General features: G+C 37.9%; 1 protein-coding gene and 1 long non-coding RNA gene across 3 annotated transcripts in view; one reads left to right on the top strand and one right to left on the bottom strand.

Moving 5' to 3' along the window:
- Nucleotides 1–638: 638 nt before the first annotated feature.
- The window catches only part of LOC139698565 (uncharacterized), a 45,375-nt gene continuing 32,792 nt past the window's right edge, over nucleotides 639–13,221 (bottom strand). Inside the window, exon 5 of the long non-coding RNA XR_011702996.1 lies at nucleotides 639–749. This is a non-coding gene — a long non-coding RNA (uncharacterized lncRNA). The remainder of the gene's footprint in view (nucleotides 750–13,221) is intronic.
- Nucleotides 5,227–13,221, top strand: part of LOC139698564 (uncharacterized) — a 44,234-nt gene continuing 36,239 nt past the window's right edge. For both annotated transcript variants that reach the window (XM_071597405.1, XM_071597404.1), the window contains exon 1: nucleotides 5,227–5,351. The gene's annotated coding sequence lies outside the window, so the exon portion shown is untranslated. The remainder of the gene's footprint in view (nucleotides 5,352–13,221) is intronic.

Genomic DNA, 13,221 nt, shown 5'->3' on the forward strand with positions numbered 1-13,221 from the left:
ATTCATAGATCAGGGAGGGACAAGTACATTAGTAGACAAATATATTAATCTTCAATTGATGAATGAAAGAGATGGCAGATCAGTCACCCTACATTATGAAAACCTAATAAATACTAAGTGATTTTCCCACTGATTACTCAGCCTTAAAAAGTTAAAAAAGGCTTCCTCAAATTATTATCACAGCTTTTAGACTTACTTTTCTCAGTAACATTGTGCTGTGTCTTATTTGTCACCAGAACTAAGTTCAGTGCACTGCCCATCACCACTTAATGAAAATAGCCAAGAGAAAATTCCAGGGGATTGGGATGGTGCTAATGTACAGGCTTCCCACTGAGAGGGCCCACGTCAAATCCTGGAGACAACAAATATTTTTCATTGGTATCCCGATCCCCACTTGAGCTGCTTTGTGGAGAGCACTTTGAGTGAGTACAATGTCTGTTGGATGGGACATTAAACTGCGGACCCCTTGGTGCCTTTCGTTAAGAGTAGGCTAATGCCAATGCCAGGTTTCGCTCCACCTTTCTTTTCCCATCCATCCGTAATGGCACAAATAGCCTTAGCTGTCAGTCGCCTCCAATAAAACTACTACTAGAAGATTCCAGATGATCTGGCTTGAATGACTAGGAACCCACCCAAAATCAGGAGGTCCACAGCGTAGACTTGGTGGAATATGATTTATCAAGTTGAACTAATATCACTCTTTGAACATCTTGGCAATATGGTGCTAGCTGTGGGGTAGATGAAAACACCTGTAATATGAGAGGACATGGAAGGTGACAATAGAAAAGATTAACTCTGGTCAAGTCAGAAAAATTTCCATTCACATTACAGAAGGATTTATTGCTGCATGCTCTAAAAGGACATGTGAGTCTCCCTCAAAAAAGGAGGAGGAAAGGTTGATCAGACTGTATTGCAAAATATTGGGACAAGATCAATCTTCAAACATTCTTACAAAAATATGGCGTCATTATTGAAATGATTATTAGATATTATGCTATTAGAAATGATTTGGTGCCCTCACATGCCAGCAATAGACCTTACCCTAGAGAAAGATTTATTAGAGCAAGGCAGGCAGGTGAGATGTAGTAGCAGCTATAGGTCATCAGGAACTTGAACCAAATTAGCAACTAAACTTCTACACATATGAGAAGCTGATATTGAAATAAGCAGTCATCATTTTAAGCAACTAAATTTTAATGTGGATAGATAGACGATAGAGTAGGGTAGACTATGTTCCAAGCTTAAAACAATGCCATTAACAAAATTGCATTTGCATTTTTGAACCAAAAGTGAGAAAGAGGGGCAATGGGAGTTCCTAATCAGTAATAAGGCAGCAACAGAAGTTGACAAGCATTGGTTTGGTGCATATGAATAAACTTTACACACACATTTAGACTTCAATAGGTAAAATATCAAATTCCCTGCATATCTCTGCTTTTGGGTGTGCTTGTCACACAATATTCCGTACATGAAACAATAGCAACACCAACAATTGTGGCACCGAGACTTTCCTTTAGTCTAAGTTCATTTGGTTTTCACAACTGGACATTATATTATTCATCATACTACTGACATGATATTTATGTCATTGTATCTGGTTCAGAGAATTAATGACATTCATGATTTTTAAATTATGGCATTTTTCCTTTACTCTGTAAAAATATGATTATTTCCTAAGGGCCACAGTTGAAATACAAGAAATCTTTCAACACAAAGTTTTACATATTAGCTTCAATAATTAATCACAAACTAATTCAGCATCAATAGCACCACGTGGCAGAGGAAAATGAACTGACAAAAATACAATTATCTACATTCAGAGGTAAGTTAAATTTAACCCGAAATATAAAGTTTCCTTGTGAGTCTAAGTTCAATATGAATGAAAACAAATCAAGTTTTTAAACATTAATATTTGCTATTGAACACATACCATTCATGAATACAACTTGTCAATATAACTAATACTTCCAAGAGTTTACCCACCACATTACATAAATGGAGAACTGGACTCATTATAAGTTTGCTGTGTCACTACGATTTCCAGAATCTCTGCAATTGATTTTGAAAATCTTGAATTTTAAAATTTTTTGTCAACAATCAACGCATATCCTCTGTTAAGTCATCTTCCCTGACAATTTAAATCAAAGAGATTTTCCTCAAAAAGCAAAAAAGCAACCACTGGTAAACTTTCTGTCGGAGATTAATAAAAGAAAAAATATCCTTAAGAAAACTATTAGGATGTAAAATAAATTGCATCATACCAGAATAATCAAGTTAAAAAAATATTCTACAGCTGATTCTATACGTGAATATACAAATTCGCCTGGTACGGTGTAATATAGATAACTTCAGGTCACATTCATTAAGAATCATTGGAAACATTTTGAATAAACACCCGCTCCATCCGTAAAATCACCTTTCCATGATTTAAATGTGCACGTATTATTGACTTCTTTAGAACAAATCATTCATTGATATTATTTTTTATCAACCATGGTGAGTTTATACTTTTTGCGTTTAGACTAAAATGTAATTTCAAATTCATTAAACTAGGATTCAGCACTTACCTCAAAATGCAATTGTCCATAAATTCCTTCCCACGCAGGAAATCCGTTTATCTTTACTAGAGTACTGAATATTTACATTAGGTGCTGTAAGTATCCCTCTTTTTTTTGGCAAAGTTATTTGTCACGCAAGGAAATTTTTATAAGGTATACGACTCTCCCAAATTTTCGTAATTACAATCCTGATTCTTGCAATGACTTCTAGGGATGAATAGCAATGATAGTTGCTTGGTGATAGTTGTTGAATAGCCTGCTGGTTAAATTTATATTGCGTATTGCTGTGAAAATGACAAATCTCTTTTTTATTCTAGCTGACGCCAATCTTCTCCACTTCCTTCTATTCACATCAAATGAATAAATCCTATTTTTCTTTAACAAACAATCAAAATAAACACACCACGCGTCAAATTTCAAAAATAAATATGTATATACACTTCAAACATCCGCCACTGTCACCAAATGCTATCACTGAAAGCTTACATTACAGCGCTACCAATTGAGGAAATATGACACTAACTTTCAGAAAGCGGTTGTTTAAATTGAAATTTAAGGTACCAAATATTTCAATTTAGCTTAAATTTAAATTTTAGATTAGACACTGATTGAACCCGTAATTTTATTTGTAAAAGGTTGTTTAATCCCACCAAAGCACATCCTGGCTATGCGTTTCAATTTTGTGAGATATTTCCTTGTGTGCGGTTCACATGTAACGTTGGCATGGCAAATCATGTTCACGTTGGGTTCACAAATTCGTGGGCTTCGTGGTTCACACCGTTATTCATAATCACGAAACAAAATTACCAAAATCTGTTTTTGTTTTGTTATGCACTGATTTTCGGGAGTCCAACTATACCGTAGACAGCGATAGATCATCAAGAAGACACCCAGACACAGTGACAGAATATTGCATTTAAATTTACTTGGTTTTCCATCAAGTTTTCATTATATCCGCTTGGATATACAGTAAAGCCATCATTTAATTATCTTTAGGACTTCCTTCAAATAAAGGTATTGCGAGAACTTCCCCGTGTTTACGTTACATTATTTCCTTCTTCTGTTCTTCGTAACTTCTAACCGCTGTTTCATGCTATCGAAAAAGTCTGTTCTCCCTCCCTACTCTGCTTACCCAATACTATTCCTTCCATTACGGTATTTGACGACCCGCTACCTCTGAGAGTTTCCTCCACGCACTTCTGCTGTTTTATTAAATTTCCCATTGTAGCAGTACAAGTACTTAGGGGAGGCGACCGACAGCTGAGGTCATTTGCGCCATTAGGGATGGACTGGAAAGGATGAAGGGTGGAGAGAAACACGGTGTCGGGTGTAGCCCACTCTTAACGAAAGGCGCCAAGGGTTCCGCAGCTTAACGTCCCATCCGACGGGCGGCGTACTCACCCTAAGTGCCTAGCTCCTCACCCGGCCTAGTTCGCATTCAAGTTTATTTTCTGTGTGAAATTACAAAGTTGTATGTTGACGTTATTCATTATGGAGCAATGCTACAAAGTCACGACTGAAACGATTAATTACATCTACTGATTTTCTTTCTCAGGCTTATTTTCTCATACTTTAATGTACGATGTGGTAGTACCATATATTCCTCAAAAGCTCAGTTCTTTAGCTTCAGAGAAATCTTTCTAACGCATAATATTCAACGTTTTTCCGATAGAGCTGAAGATTATATTTAAGTACTCTCTTAAGATTACCACTCCCATAACTGCTTACTCAAGGATCTTACCTCCAACGCGACCAAAGGCCTATCTTTTAAATAGCCTTTAAACACCTTAAGATTTTGCATAAGACCTGCATGAATATTAAAACTACTATTTAAGGTATCACAGATGAAAACAGAACTATTTTTTTTCTTTTTTAATATTTTCAAATAAATCGTTTACATGCTGTGACTTCATGCGACATGAATTTAAATGGAGTATTTAAATGGTATAGACAAAATACTTACTTCTCTGCATCAATGCTACCAACTGCAAAAAATTGCAAAATATTTTAATTTCAGATTGGAATTGCACTAAATATGATGTTTTTAACCAATGATTCTATAGGTTCGAAGGGTTGTCCTCTGCATTCACACAATACCATGAAAAACATCACCTTTGAATGAAAGCATGTGACGTATACTATACGCATAATGATTTTTTGTGCACGGTGGCAACGAAATACAAAATATAAAAGAAGCTAGGCATAGTTCCAAAAAGTTTGCAAATTTTTGTGAGGTATTAACATTGTAATGGTAATTTATTGATCATAAAAACAAATGACCTCATTCTTCCTCTCTTTACAAATTTCACATCGTAATTCCGATAAGGATGGCCCCACATACCTGTATTCTCATCAATCAACGAAAGGTGTTTGACTTGAATGTGTTTGATCCGAAGTTGATAATTTTTTTCTCCACATAATAATAGGTCGGTGGTGGAGAAATCATTCCTGTTTCTTCCCCGCTGGTCGGGCACTCGAGTTCTCCTAGTGGGCGGGGCTTCGGGTGTGGGTCGAAGGAGTGAGGGGAATGGTTTCCCTTGGAGGAAGGCTCCTCGGAAAGAAGGGAAGTCTCACGTACAGAGTATAAATATCTTGAGTGTGGAACAGATTAGATCGGTGGAGGAGGAGCCGCGTCCACTGTTTGGGAGTGACGGGAGAAGAATCGGGAGGCGCCGGGAAGTTTCTTACTCACTTGCAACTCCCCGCAAGGCATTTCCACCAGCGTGGCAGAGACATCATTGTGCTCCGTTTGCGATTGCAATATTTTCGGGGCCCTTGGAATTCTCAATCAAGGTGGGTCATTCTGTTACGCTCACTTGTAGTCCGAGGCTGTATCGTCAATTTGCACGTTCCATTAGGATGACAAAGTCTCCCAGTGCCACTGGTAATTAGTTGCAATTAGCTCCGAAAAAATGATCGGTGAGGATTATAAATAATTTGTCACTTAACATCAAGGAGTAATCATTTTTTTCATTGCTAATTATTAATGTGTCAGTTCACTAGGCTTGGGATGTTTTCACCCATGAACTTCACAATTTATTTATTTCATTATTTCCAACAAGTGGCCAACTCTTTGCCCCATATAATTATTAATTTTCTGTTTGATTTTTTGGGTTTTAAATGCCATGGAATTGAATATTCTATTTTATTTAATCGCAAATTTAGGTCGGTGAAGCGCAATCAATTCGGCAAAGATTTGGAATCACGATAAAAGTATCTTATACTTGTCGACTTCGAAAATATCATGTTAACCCATTTAAAAATCAGCCCTCAGTTACTTTAAAGTTGACCGAAATTATTTTGTCGTCAAGTGATGCTCGATTGACGATCAGATGTGATGCAAGTTTATCGTGGTCCATTAGGGAAGTTAGGCGACAAATGCTTTATGCATTTATCATCAGATTCATATTAATTTTATCAGAATTACAACAAATAAATTGTAATGTGCCAATGTATTTCCGGATGTCGTACTTGTTACTGATAATCTCTTCTCCGACTGATAAATTAATTGTTATGAGCCCGTGTTATGACCACTTTCAATCAGTAAGCAGAATAACAGGTTGATATGCGCTACAAAGCCCAAATATTGCCAGCCAGAAGTATTGAGCATGACGTTGCAGTCTAGCCGTGTTTTTCCGAAGAGACCTAGTGAAGTGCTTGGTTGTCGCAATTGTCGGGGGCTATCGCAATGCTAATAAGGGCGTTGCGATATCTTCCAGTAAAAGAGATACTCATTATGATTCCAAAGAGTAGTATTCGTATAATGCACTATGAGCCGCGATGCAAGGTATATTAAAATCAGGAAATCCATGGCAATGAAACACTGAATGTCAGCGGAACCGACCCGGATTGTAAAGTTTTGCCAACCAATTCAATATATCTCCAAAAACTAACCACAGGAATGCTGAGGTGAATTCAAAGCTTGTCCAAAAAAAGCGATTGGCCATATCTTAAATTTGGTCTCAGAAAACCTATTCGAAGCCTTATTTTCGGTTAGAATTATCAATGATGAGTCAGACCTTAAGTTAAAAATGTTTATCATAAAAGTCGTATCACTTCACGGGCGATACGAAGATGTGATAACGTAGACTTGAGAATCTTAAGGGCGATGGAGCTGTTTGTTTATGATTTATTGGAAAATAATTTCTCTTCAAACGTTTGAAAACCGAAGAGCCTAAGTTCTTGTCAGTGTCGACTCGGAAATACGTGGGTTTGTACCTCTTAACTCGACGAGCGAGCAGACGAAAATTGTTCCTGTATCCGCCAAAATAGATTCAGAATTACTTTAATAGCCTTATCCTTTGAGTCTAGTGTAATGGGCGATTTACAACTTCGCTCATCTATTTACGCGTTCCTCCAAGGTGACAAAGCCACTCGGTTCGAACAGCGATTTCCAATCATGTTCATCGGAGCATTTATTTACAATTGGTAGTGGTCTTTCGGTCATGAAAGATTTTTGATTGATCTAGGGAGTAATCACTACTCTACTTGCTTCTCATTCCGGCCTAACACGAAAATAATATAATAGCGCCACACATAAAAATTAAATCTTTTGTTAACTCCATGTACTATCTTACCTCTATTAATTCCGGCCAAAATGCCTGATATTTTCCTTTCCTCTATCACACAACATCCCCCCCCTTTCAATCCAAGTCTTCAGCTCCCCAATGTTCACTCACTACATGCCCTACACCACTGGTCACATAATTCTAAAACGATCTTCCCCCCGCGATTGTCAGATGAGCCATGGATGCGATTTTTCTGTCTCTAGCCAACATTTTCCGAGTTCACTCTTTAATTTTACGAACAAAGATCTTTGCCACTGCGCCGGGTCCTTTACGTTTATGAAGCTGGTGCCTCAAGAGTTACGAGGAGACAGCAAAAGCTATACAGATAGCTGGTGTTTTTTGAAAATACTCGGGATTGAAGTGTTCGAAATCGGATAGCATCCATCATTTGATAGAATGCTTTCAAAATCAGCATCCAGCACGTGAGGTACGTGGAATGTCTGTCCTCGTTTCATGAAATTGAGCCATTTAATTCGCCATGCATCATACGCACACTACCCTTGTCTTCTTAGAATTTTTCCCAATAACGTCACTTTTCCTCTCTCGTGCTTGGCCCTTTTTGGTATGTTTTCCTTTCAGTCCTTTGATTCTCTTCATTCCACGCTCACATATTACGCAATAGACTCCAAGTCTACGCCCATCCTCTTTCTAAAGCGGCCAAGCTTCATCATTAATTAATTGATGAATACGTATCGATGAAGAATCACGTGAGCTTTCCAGAAAGTGTGGTATAAGAAAGTGTGGATGTCCATCTTTCGGTGTTTTCCTCCTAAAACTCTTGTTAGACCCTGACTTCTCGTTTTTGGAGATATCAAAGCCTCGCGGACGCGCTCTCTGTTGTTCACATTAGTCTGAGTAGTAAAAATAATTGTTTAATTTGCATAATACATGATGAAAATATGCATTACTTTTTTTAATTTGGACTCCAATAATTTTATGTAAATGGCCTCTGTGTTATAAGCTCGCATGAACAAACAGTTGTGACAACCAACGAGAGATTTTAGGGAAATAGCGTAACAAGGCGAAAAATAGACAGGTAAGCTATACGGTGAGTTAACAGAATTTTTAGTGTTTCATAGTAGTAGTATTTTAAGGGAGGCGACCGACTGCTGAGGCCATAGGGGATGTACAGGAAAGGATGAAGGGTGGAGAGAAACCTGGCGTCGGCATTAGACTACTCTTTACGAAAGGTGCCAAGGGGTCCGCAGCTTAACGTCCCATCCGACGGACGTCGTACTCACTCAAAGTGCTCTCCACAAAGCACCTCAAGTAGGGACGGAGATACCTCTGAAAAATATTCAACACCGCCGGGATTTGAACCCGAGCCCTCTGGGTGGGAAGACTGTACGATAGCCACCGCACCAATCCCGATCCCTTAGTGTTTCATAATTGACAAAACTTCCTGAAATGGTTTTTTCCGCATTAATAATTCCTATCATACTTCAGTAACTTCACAACAGATAGATATGCACACAATTTGAATTGTACATGGTTTAATCAATTCTTAAATCGAGGAGGAGAAAGGTTACATCTTAAATTTCAATCTACTCACGTACGTAATGGGCTTCCTCTCCCGGAACGAAATTTTCATTACTTTTTTGGCCAAATAATATTCTGCGTTGGGTGGACTTTTAAGCTATAGACTTGCGTAAAGCTCCACTATTCCAGTGATTCCAGTAATTCATCTTGCGTGAAAGAAGGAATTTGTTTTATAACGTGCGAAGACAAATTGGCTTGCGGAGACCCAATATGAAATCAGCAGGGGTTCTTGTTATTAAACCTTAATACCTCTTTATTCATGCTTCGAGTTTCTTTACGCCCACGAATCATTGCGACTGCTACAGCTAAATTTTTCTTGCAATTGAAAATTTACCAACTGCAAATGGATATAAATTAATTCAGTTGAGGTTCCATAGAAACATTAGATTCTGATCTTACCCGCGTCCTTGTATCACAAGCGTCATTGCAGTTTATTGAGAAATTTTAGATGTATAGAGTATCATGGATAAGCTATTATTATCAGTTTTATTATCTATTCCATTGAGTTAACTCGTGCATGGGTTAAAGTCTAACGGACGCTACTAGCACTCACAGAACTTAATATTTTCCCAGTCGCTTCCTAGCTCGGACGTGAAACTAATTGGCGAGGGCCGAAAATATTAGCGTTGAACATTACTAATTGGAATTTCACGTACGTTCGTTCAGGTTCCTCTATGACTGTAAAAATACGTGCCTTTGCAATTCCGGAAGGAAAAAATCATTTGGTAAATACACAAATCAAATCCAATCAATCAAAGTAAGTCCTTTTGATTAGTTTCATTGCATAATATTGTATCATATTTTTGTGGAATCCGAATCCATGATGACACCAAAGAAGTGGTCATGACATGAAGAATGCGTGAGGTGGTATTTACTAAGATTTTCTCATTGATTTCTTCATGAAGGAATTTCACAACGCTTTGACAACTATTGTCTCGCTTCTAAGTATTTACGTCGAGGGAAATCAAACATGTCACTATATTTCACGCGAGTCAACCTTGATCTACCTTAATGGAAGGGCATGGCTCCTGGAAAGAACGCTCACAAACCATAAATAAGTTCCGCTCAAAGTCTGTATTTCATTTATGCCAGTGATGGATTTGGTGATTTGGAACTTTTCCAGGCTTCTCTTCCTTCGCTCCGATCTCTCTACTTCACGCAAATATCTCCCTAAAGTTTTTTCCCTCCCGTTCTCTAACCACTAAGCCCGTTTAACCGTGAATAGTTTTTTCACCCCGTTTTGTTTTTCGATGCTTATCTCTAAATAACTGAAAATAGGATTCCTAGTAGCTACGACAAAACCAGCGTGAGTGTTACGCGTGAAAATTCGTCATCATTTGGTTCATGATGACACCAATACAAGACTTTAGAGCCAAAAGAGCAGTGAATTCTCTCGATTATCTTAATAAAATAATTTTTTACTGAAATCGTATATTTTCAGATTTGAAAGGGGGAGGGGGAGGTTATCTTAAAAGCGATATAAAATGCTGAATAAATTTACATTTTCCAGAACATATCTCCCGAAAAAAATGCGATTTTTACTATAAAGTTATCAGGTCCATGCTATAGAGAAGGAGAAAAAAAGCCAGGTTCTAAAGATTATGGAAATTTCCCATTTTTTCTTCTCACCCAACACAAGGCTATAAAATATTTCCACTAAATTACGCATGAAACTCTTTTCCGAAGTTTTGAGGAAATATTTGTCTTCTACGAAGTATAACCACCAAAACTAAGAATTAGCTATTATATATACTCAATCAGAACGTCAAAAAGTATACTTATCTCTTTGGATAGTAATTTGTAAATATATTACTGGAAATTATAAACACCATTACGCCATTGCCAAGAGGAAATCACCATTTAGGCATGGCAACTTATTTCTGTGCCCCTAGATTCCGCTTACGTGACCAACCGATGTGAGATGAATTTCTCATCTTGCCATTGGAAGAGGTATGATAAATGATTCAAAACCCACTTAAGTACCACCTTCGAATAAGTTTTTTTTTATTTTTTAACGAATTAACATGAATTTCTTATCTTTCCATTTGAATAGTTATTCTAAATCAGTCAAAAAACCACTGAAGCAATTAAATTTGCCGTATAAAATGGAGCAACCATAAGCTGAATTGGGAAATACGGTGCTGACAACGATAGGAGCAATATTCGTAGTTGTAAATGATTGCAAACTTTATTCATTTTAATATGCCTCAAAAGAAACCACCACATTATTCTCCCTAGAAAATGCAGCCTTCCATTCAAACATAGTAGAATGGAGGGCTGCAGTAAACCAATCCTAGGATTGAAATACTAATGGTGATGGTGATGCCTAAGAAGTAGTTAACTATAAATTTAAGTTAATACTAGTACTGAAGACAACATTCGACATCTTAGTTTTTACCTTTAGATCGTTTTTGTGGGTTTTGAAAGTCTATTGTTTCCGAAGAATGTTTGATATCGACAAGCGTGTACTGATGCTCCATCCAGTGGCGGCGACCTCCATAGTCTGGTTGACACGCTAGCTTCCATTATTTTGCATCATTATGGTCTCAACATTATCCGAGAGCTCCCGGCGTAATCTCCATCTCACCTTGGAGGACTTGGAGGCGGATCTGCGTCCGCTGCACCCTTTTCCTTCTCCCCCTTCTATGCCAATGCTAGCTATACGAAACGTGAAAAGAAACCACCGCGATATTTACTTCTCGCGCAATTTCACGCACAATTTGTCAAATTGCTCGGCCGAACGAAAAAGTTGGGTTCTGGCCAAGGTTTGTACTCCTCGATCCGCGTAAAAACGTGCTTTTGCCTTCAAAATCACGTATGGCACAATTCGAGACGGCAGACAGATAATGGCGGAGGGTAAATCTTTTCCTCCTCTCCGAAGAAAAAATAATGGTAAATAATTACGCCAGTACCGTAATTTTTTTTCGAAGAAAAAATGGAATCCAAATGGAATTTTTTTCCGAGAAAAAAATTCCATTTGGAATCGTCGACGTGATCAAATCAGAGCACCCTGTTATTTAAAGGGCATGCCTGCACATGCTATGTGGCATACATGTATATACTTGTACATGCTCGGTGAAGTCTATTTATAAAAGATCGCTTTGCTCTGTGCCCATGGACTGCTAGTTTCCCAGGCTACAAACCATCATCACCCAGATAAGTGAACTGTTCTTGATGGTTGGGAAAGATTTTTGGGGGGAAAGGCTTTTCATTTCTACAGTGGATTGCTATCGTATTTTAATTCGTCATCTAACTGTACCATTTTCTCAAACGGTCACGTTTCCAACATTTTGTTGAACGCTACAAAACCTTATGTATTCAAAAGTGTATAAAATTATCATAAAAAACCAGGAAAACCGAATTCTTATTTTGGAGGAATCACTCAAAGACTTTTGTTTGTTTCAGAGAATTCCGGGGTCGAAGAACGCGGCGAAGGTCGTTTCATGAAGACGAATAACGCCCCTCTTAATTTTAAGTAAATATTTCACAGGAAATTTTTCAGTGACCGATTATTCAGAGTGACCGATGATTAAAAATACTGTTGCGCTCTCTTCATTTCATCCACCGAAAGCATTTTTAGAAACCTTTTCTCATAAAATATGACTTCCCTAAGCTATAATAATTTCGAGTTCCACCAGTATCTAAAATTTCGAAGGGGAAAAATTACTGAATTATATGATTAAAAACACATCAATCAAAAATATGTATGTTATAGTTCAATATTATGGACAAGACTATAGAACGATACAACGATGCATTTCTTTGCCTCTCCTAACAAAACACAACCTGATATCCGTCACTACAAAGAGCCCCTCTTCAATTTTCCATATTTCCTTCTTCCCTCGATTCCGTATAACATACCTATGAAGCTATTCCTATCCCTTCGTCGCTTGCCTAACGTCCTCCCATCTAAAAAAGATTTCAACATCCCATCGTCAATCAAAATGCTCTGCATCCTCCTTTCGTGCCTCTTTTGAATTTTTCTCAGCAATCATTTCTCCTAGACCGCAATGTATTCTCAATTTGTTTTCTTTTATACCCATTGAAACTTTTCCATAATTCTCCAAATGCAAATCTCAAAACCTTTCACTTTGCGCCTGTCATCTAGCTTCAACGACAATGTTTCCACGCCGTACAATGCCACGCTCCGCATAAAAGTTTTAACAAGTCTTTTCTTAACAACTCTACGTCCTTGTCATTATCCCCCGCCTTTTCAAGCACCTTTGCCCGTGGTAATTCTTCTCCTTATGTACCTACTATTATGAAGATTAAGGCCCCCTTCTAAGATAGGTAAACTGTAATGCCTGCTCTAGTTTTGCACAGGATTATGGTTATATATTTCATATTATTATTTTTCCCCACCTCTCCGTCGCGTTGAAACCTCCAAAGAGGACCTTGAGGTGGTATGTGCATGACTGGTTGAAAATACTGCGGAAACAATTACAGGGCTTATTGCCTCGTTATATTAGCCCTTATTGTTTGATGCATTTAGTGAGAGTTCGTTCGAGGCGTTTTGATGTTTGAGTCATTTCGGTTTTCAGTAACTCCGCGTCGAG

Source organism: Hetaerina americana, unplaced genomic scaffold (genome assembly GCF_022747635.1).
Source record: "Hetaerina americana unplaced genomic scaffold, ioHetAmer1.1.p SCAF_89, whole genome shotgun sequence".
NCBI classification, from domain to species: Eukaryota; Metazoa; Arthropoda; class Insecta; order Odonata; family Calopterygidae; genus Hetaerina; species Hetaerina americana.